The 8,166-nt window shown below is 36.0% G+C and overlaps 1 long non-coding RNA gene across 1 annotated transcript; it reads right to left on the bottom strand.

Annotated features, from left to right (window-relative positions):
- Positions 1-1,364, bottom strand: LOC133741952 (uncharacterized). The gene is made up of 6 exons (XR_009862256.1): positions 1,223-1,364; positions 968-1,060; positions 773-820; positions 567-665; positions 316-397; positions 1-215 (listed from the first exon to the last, which is right to left on the bottom strand). It is a non-coding gene; the product is annotated as an uncharacterized LOC133741952 (long non-coding RNA).
- Positions 1,365-8,166: the final 6,802 nt, after the last annotated feature.

Below are 8,166 nucleotides of genomic sequence, written 5' to 3'. Positions count from 1 at the left end.
TACATTAAACTTCAGACATAAAAAGGGAGCATTTCCCAATCATCCCAGCCAACATTAAAACAACAAACCATTCTAATCTAAGCAGTCTAACCCAAGGCGATCCTTCACAATTGATTACACATGTGTACTTTTTGAGGTCTATGTAGGGACTGCCTACACCCAACAAACATGACCGGAGCTCCAAATATGTAAATCATGAAAAGCGCAACTCCAACCTACACAATACATTGATTCAGTTATTCACCGTTCTAATTATAATCTAGTAATGAAAGAAGGCACAAACTAATATAAAAAAAAGTATTTTCATTTACTTACCTTATCGTCTATAGTATCAAACTTACTGAGTACCATTCCATCTATCAATATTGGGTTAGGTAAAAGTGAGATCAGCCAACTCCTGCAGTACCAAGGAGGGTGCCTTTAGTAACCAAACATTGAGAATACAATGATACAGATAACAACATAAATTTAGGCAGTAGGTCACATAAAATTATTCTTTCAACAAAGTGTACTTCATATTTATCCACAACATAAAATTATTGTTTCAACAAAGTGTATTGCCTTACAAATCATTAATCGAGCTACACTACATGCACTTGGCATCATTTGAGTCCTTTCTTTGACTGATTGTCAAGCTTTGCCCAGGATACCACTCAATCTCAGTCCTATAAAGCATCCCAATTCTCAACTTCAGAATAAGAGAAAAAAAAAGAGGGGAAAATCACTGCACCACATATTTTAGATTTCATTCACTAGCTTTATCTTGGTGTACCTGGTGCACTCCTTTAACTTCAATGATACCGTTAACAATCTCATATCTCTACAACCATCACATTTTAATAAAAAAGAAATCAATACACTGAATATCAATATCAACAACACATTCAAGCTGATTCTTTAAGTTTGTGAACTCAGAGACATATAATCGTATTAGACCAATGTAACAAGTTGATGAGATCCTATAAACCTTTTGGTAGAGAGGTTTGTAAAGCTGATGGTATTTATCTACCAATGCAGCTATGTCCTAAAAAAATTGCTGTTACAACTTCTTATGCTGGCCCTGCAAATAATGTGTAAGGGCAGTCTTAAGTACATAATCTGGTCAATTCTAAGAGGAAGTATAGAAATTATATCTAAAAAATTAGCTTGTACGTACAAAAAGAGAAAATCAACTTTTGAACAAACTGAAACTTAAGAAAGATAAGTTTTGAAATCAGCCAACCTCTATATGTCTCAAAACCTGAATGCGCTTCACGATCTTGGGTGTAAGGGAATGCTTTCTTTTGAAGATCTGAGACTTATTCTAGAAAAAAGAAAAAACAGAGTGATTGAAAAGTTTATCAACACAAATTCAAAATAAGAAGATAACTGCCGTGAGCTTGAAGCCCAACTGGTGGTGGTAGAGACAGACGCAGAGGAGAGTTATGCCTCTGAGAAGCATAGGATTCTGAGATCCCATTTCAGTAATCAGTCACTCAGTCTTTGAGTGGCGAAGGAGTACTGAGGTTTGATGAGAGAATTAGAGTATCTGAGAATTGGACGAAAATGGTGGATCTATTCAGAAACCCTAAATTGGAGATTGAAAGGGGTGGAATTGTGAATTTGAGAAGGGAGGCTGGCTAATTTGGGGTTTTGAAAATAATAGAAGGTGGTGGTGACTTTTGCAAGACGCCATAATCAATAGTAGAAGGGATATGTGGGGCAGAAGAAGTACTCGGTTTGGAGCTTGCATAAGAAGTCCCAGATCTATCTTCTCTCTTATTGAAGGGAGAGTGCTATAGTTATGGTCGAAGAAAAGTTTCTAAGTGTTGAAAGGACCCATTAAGTCAAAAATGGGTCTAACGTTTTTATATTTATTTTTTATTAATTACTCAGACAACATATAGATGAATTGATGTTGTCTGATTTGCTACACAACTAGGGGAGCAAAGAGCAAAATTCCCGCCTGTGCAATCACAATGTCGGATTTGGTGCTAAGGCTAGACATTTCTCATTCAGACAACACAAATAGGTCATTATGTTGTAGGAACATGCAAGCATAACCAACAATTCAAGCAAAATTTGTTCGTTTTAGGGGGAATGAATGTCATTTTGAGGCAAATCTAAATTTTAACACTCACTTGCACAATAGCAAAGTAAAAACCATTTTATAATAATTTGCAAGTTACACTCCTACAACAAAAATAACTAAACTATTGTACAATGTAGTACAAAGAGAATGTATCTGAGGTAGAATTTTGAGCCAAATTTGAGGTATGAGGGAAATATGTCGATCATTTATTTTTTATTCAGACAACAAAAAATCCTTCTTTCTGTTGTGCAATAACCTTCTGCCTAAAAATTTCAGAACTAGAACTTTATACAACAAATTAAATGTTTCTTAGATGTGTTGTATGTTTTACTTTCCTTCAACAGACGACAAGGATTTTTTTCGTTTTGTAAGTAGCGTTGTGTGATGCACTTATTGGCATACTGGGAGTCAAATATGAAATCTCTACCAACACCTTATAGAAGATATACTTAGCACTAGACTAAATAGTAGTTTGTGATCTAATACTTAAATATAACTACTTACACTAAACAATCTATCAAGCAAATATTTATACGTTAAAATTAAAATATAGTTTCTTTAAAAATAAATTTTGTAATCATCACATAATTGATAATTCAAGGTATAATTTTGTACCTCTGGTAAATCATTGATTCGATGAGTAATTCATAATCATAATCAAGCTCTCCGGTCCTAGCACCATCTTCATCTTCTTCTTGACCTTCTGACATCACAAAAACTTTCTTCATTCTCTATCAGTGACTAGAAAAAGGGAGATGATGGCATATATAGGCAATCAAGTTATTAGACATCAAGTTCTTTTTATAGGTGTAGAGAGAATTCTAGAACAAGCGGCTTTGAAAAATACAGTGGGTTCTTATCTAAACAAAAACAATGGGCTCTAAGTCCGGTGTTCAATCTACAATTTTTTTTACACATATTAAAATTACATATTTGGCAAGTGCGTAAATTTGGTCTTGGGTGTTTTATTGTTGCTTAAGGAAATGATTTATAATGGGCTTTATGTCCGGTATTCGGTCTACAATTTTTTTCCACATATTGATATTATCTATTTGGCAAGTACGTAAATCTGGTCTTTGTTGTTTTACTGGTGCTTAAGGAAACAATTTATAATGGGCTCTAAGTCTGGTATTCGATCTACGATTTTTTTTCCACATATTAATATTATCTATTTGGCAAGTACGTAAATTTGGTCTTGGTTGTTTTACTGGTGCTTAAGGAAACAATATATAATTATAACTCTGGTATTCGGTCTACGATTTTTTTCCACATATTAATATTATCTATTTGGCAAGTACATAAATTTGGTCTTCGTTGTTTCACTGTGCTTAAGGAAATGATTTATAATATTAATCTTTGAAGTTATTGTAATCATTATGAAACAATTGAATTTAACAAAATACTTTATACTTATTATAATTATGATTATTATTTTAGGAAGATCAATTCTAAATTTGCAAGGCTCTTTCCTTATATTTTATGGTGCAGTTCGACACGGTGGCTCTTTGTGATGGGGTGCTACGAATCGATCCATGAAAATTTGATAAAGTCATGGTGCTTGTTGTGTCCTATGATGGTCTTTCAAATCATACTTCACTCAACCTCAACAACATTAGGATTTGGATATAACTGCACAATCTTCACCGGTCCTGAAAACGAAGAAGGTGGTTAAGTACATATCATATATGGTTACCACGATTGATAGATTCAAAGTGGTACCCATTCTATCCGTAGTTCAGGTTCAAGTCGATCTTGTTGTGGATTAGATTGTCTGGTTGATGTGATCCTTCAAAATAGTGCCTATGACGATAATTTGAAGCTTGTTTTTACAATGAGAAGATTATGGTCGTCTGTAATCGGTGCTAGAGTTTGGAATATCCTCTTAGTGGATGCTCAGGTGCGGTGGTGATTAACAACGGCTCTGGTCAACTAAGTACTAGCTAGCTCCGCGGGGATGGTTTCGACTTTTGTAGTTTCGAGGGTATCACCTCCCTCAAGATTGAATGGATGGATCAACTCAAATGGTTTTCCTTGCTTAGATTCCAAAGTCAACGGATAACTTTCCAACCAGCTGAAGTTTCTTAGGCCCAACAACCATTGTTCTCTCTTTCGCCTCAATGAGGCGACATAATCGATTCGACTCGCAAAAGCACGATACCTACCTTAATCAAAGAAAACCTTAATGGGTTAGGGTTGAGAATAGCTTACAAAAGGCTCAAATGATCCAATCTAAATCTCTTACTGTCTTACATGGTCTCAAGAGAATATTGTTGTATCATACCCAACTATTCATTTTGGACTCAAACAATTGATGGACTCCGCCAGCTTTACCTACTAGTGGCCCATCCACTACGTGCCAAAAACAAACCAAAGGTCTCCAAGTATGATGGGCCTATAGGAAAGAAGACTCTATGGCCTAAGATCGTGGGGATGAGTATATTGGAAACATCATTAGAGCAGCTTAATAATTTATTTATTTTGGTTGCTCACTGTATGTAAATTGTTGAATACTTAGGTGATGTCTTCCTGACGAACCCCAAAAGGGGTAAGACATCATTTGTAACTTTTGGTTCTCAATATATTGTCGTCTTTCCATAATTTTTTTTTTGTATTTTGTATTTTGTATTTTTTTTATTTGTTAAAAAGGATTAAATATTTGTTACTCCCTGTACTTTGCTCCAGAAAACAGTTCAGTCCCTCACCTTTTAAATTAAATAATTTAGTCCTTATTCTCTCTAATTCTCACACAAAATGTCCAAAATGATCCAAAGTGACTATTATACCCCTCACTTTCTTTTTTATATTATTTTTCTTTTCTTTTTTTAATTTTCTCTTTTTATTTTTTCAATCCCTTTTTTATTTTTTCAATCCCTTTTTTATTTATTCTCTCTCTCTCTCTCTCTCTCTCTCTCTCTCTCTCTCTCTCTCTCTCTCTCTCTCTCTCTCTCTCTCTCTCTCTCTCTCTCTCTCTCTCTCTCCAAGCTACTCCTGAAGTTGGCTCCACCCCAACCTCTCCAACTCGTCTCTCTCTCTCTCTCCAAGCTACTCCTGAAGTTGGCTCCACCCCAACCTCTCCAACTCGACTGGTAACTTGGGATTGAAGCCCAGGCAGGATCGATGCATGGCATAGATCCCAGTCTCCACAAGCTCACCTCAAATCTTCGACGCCTCTGCTCTCAGGTTTTCTTAAACTTCCGGTCACCGCCTCTCTGCGCTGCCACCATCACTCGACCCAGCAACAACAATGAAAACCAGAAACCAAGTACAATTTAAAAATTACCCAAGAGCTAGAACTAGCTAGAAACATAGAAAATTCATTCTTTTTGTGAAACTGTGAAAGCAAAAGATTCAATTTTTATATAGAGGAAATGAAGAAAGAAAGGAATCAGGACAAAGGGTTTCGTAGTACAAATCCACAGAGACTTTGGTGCTCTCAGAAGAAGAGGAATTGGGTAATAGTAACACAGCAAACATCAGCCATCCTACCTTTGAATCCTCATTAGCCACTAACACTAGGAGACGCCGCACGGGCCGCCACTGGCGCTGAACTCCCCTCCGCTCCGCCATGAACTTCGACGGCATAATCCTTTCGTCCCACGGGCCTCCAGCCAAGCAATCCTCCAGCCTCCAGATCGGATTCGTCGGCGTCAGCCTAGCGCAGCGCACGGCTGCGCAGATCGCAGCGCCCTTCCACCTGCGCACACCCCGCCTCCAACAGACCCGCTAGCTTGCTGTATCTTGCTGCTTCTGCCAGTGTCTCCCACCCATCAGCAGCAGCTCTGCAAGAAAAACAACAGAATAGAGAACCAGAAGAGGAAGAAGACGCGAAGAAGAAGAAAGAAAAGAAAAAAAAAAGAGGAAGAGGAATTTTGTTTTCAGGAAGGGGGAGGGAGAGAGAGAGACAGAAGATAGAGAGAGAGAGAGAGAGAGAGAGAGAGAGAATATAAAAAAGGGGAGAAAAATAAAAAAAAATAGAGAAAAAATAAAAAGACGAAGTGAGGGGTATAATAGTCACTTTGGATCATTTTGGACCTTTTGTGTGAGAATTAGAGAGAATAAGGACTAAATTGTTTAATTTAAAAGGTGAGGGACTGAACTGTTTTCTGGAGCAAAGTACAGGGAGTAACAAGTATTTAATCCTTTTAAAAACCTCTTAACCCAACCCACCTTTACATATGCTAGTGAGAATCAAACCCATGACCTTTACAATGTTGGAATTATAACTTACCAATAGGTCATCAGCTCACCGGCAAAAACGGTTCAACATGTAATTAATAATTGTTCAACCAAAAATAAAAATAAAAAAGTAATTAGCGAATATGGTTCTCACATCTGTTACATATCTGTCAAAATATCTAAGGAGTCATAATAAACCAAATGTTTTTTTTTTTTTAAATAATTCAAATTTATCATGAAATGAAATTCAGACAGCACAAGAAGTTTTTCTTTCCAAAGTTGGAAAATTAGGAAAATTGTTAATAAAAAAGATGTGTCGATATTTTTGAGTTTTTCAATTGGAGTACCATTTTGATAATTATGTTTTACCAAGGGGAGTGAAATTTGCACTCCCTTTTTGTAAACCACACTCCCATTATCTCATTTCTTCATTAAATTTTCCAAATTACCCCTATCATCTTCTTATATTTTCTTTGCCACTCATTGCATTCCATAAAACAACTAGATCGTCTCCTCTTTCTCTATCATCTTCTCTCTCTTCCCATATTGACTTGTAGACCAGAAATATCCTCTATCTACCAGTCTTGTTATTCTTAACACAATGATTAGAATACTTCGAGTTCAACTTCGATAGACCAGAAAATGGATAGAAGATAATTTTGGTCTTCGAGAAGCTGGTGATTAATTATTGAAAGATTTCCTCGAGTTATTCCTAATGGGTAGAAAACTTCGACAATATTTTCGATAATCAACTCGAGAAGCTTGGCAGATTCATGAACGCCATCTTCAATGCATTTGAACTAAGTTGGGGTTGATTGAAAACATGGGTTTGGAAATTGAAAATATGGGTTGATTGAAATTCTTCGATTTGGAGATGAGGTGATCATTTCCACCTTAAATTTAGGCTCCTTTAGTGTTCTGACCACAAATTAGAAACTCAATTTCAATTGTTAAGCAATGGCAGTAGAGCCTTCATGATTGAAAAGGACGAGAAGAAGTTTTCCCATAAAACTCACAATGTGAGAACTAAAGAACAGAAAGAAAAAAAAATGAAGAAATACCCATATTTTTGGAATAAATGACAAAAGGAGTGTGGTTTACAAAAAGGGGAGTGCAAATTTCACTCTCCTTTACGAACTGTGAGTTTATGGAATGGAAGACTTTAAATAAAAATAAGGATTGACATGACTTGGTGTGTTTAGACATGTCACAAAGTTATCTTCTAAATTCTATGTGTCATTTGAATTTCACATCTGTCATGAGCTCCATATTCATAGGGCATGACTTTTAGGATATGCCTGAACTTATGGAACATTGAAATATTGAACATATTTTCTAGGTTTTCAACTTTAAAGAACCATAAAAAAAAATTATGGAAATTTTTCTCTTTTTAAACCAAGCATCACACAATGCTCTGAACACACAATGTCGAAACCTCATTTCTCTAAGAAGGTTTCTCAATCATAACAACTCACAAACACCATAAGCCATCCCTCTATATTCAACTTTGAAGACAATCCCATTTTGTTTCTCACTCTTCCATGTAACCAATTTGTCCAAACAAAGGTAAAGTAACCCGAGATTGATTTCTTGTTTGTAATACAACATGTTCTGTCTGCATCCGTATGACCACTAAATAAGATATTAAAGATGGTTGAAATTCGTCAAGAAAATTGATATTGACCTTGAAACATGCTAACGATAACCTTTGGATCATCACCTTCTACCTGCAAATCATTAATATCAACAGGAATAACCCATAACAAACTTATCTTTAAACCAATAACTCATTACCCAAAGTCCCAAACATTATCAATAGATGTTTTATTTATTTATCAAATAAGACTGGACTGGGCTGGGCTGGGCTGGCCTTAATGAGCATGTATTGGGCAGGGCCTCAGGCTGAGCCTAGACTTTGA

The sequence above is a fragment of the Rosa rugosa genome, chromosome 4 (genome assembly GCF_958449725.1).
Source record: "Rosa rugosa chromosome 4, drRosRugo1.1, whole genome shotgun sequence".
NCBI classification, from domain to species: Eukaryota; Viridiplantae; Streptophyta; class Magnoliopsida; order Rosales; family Rosaceae; genus Rosa; species Rosa rugosa.
Note: the sequence above shows the minus strand (reverse complement) of the source record. Positions and strands in the feature narration are given on the sequence as shown.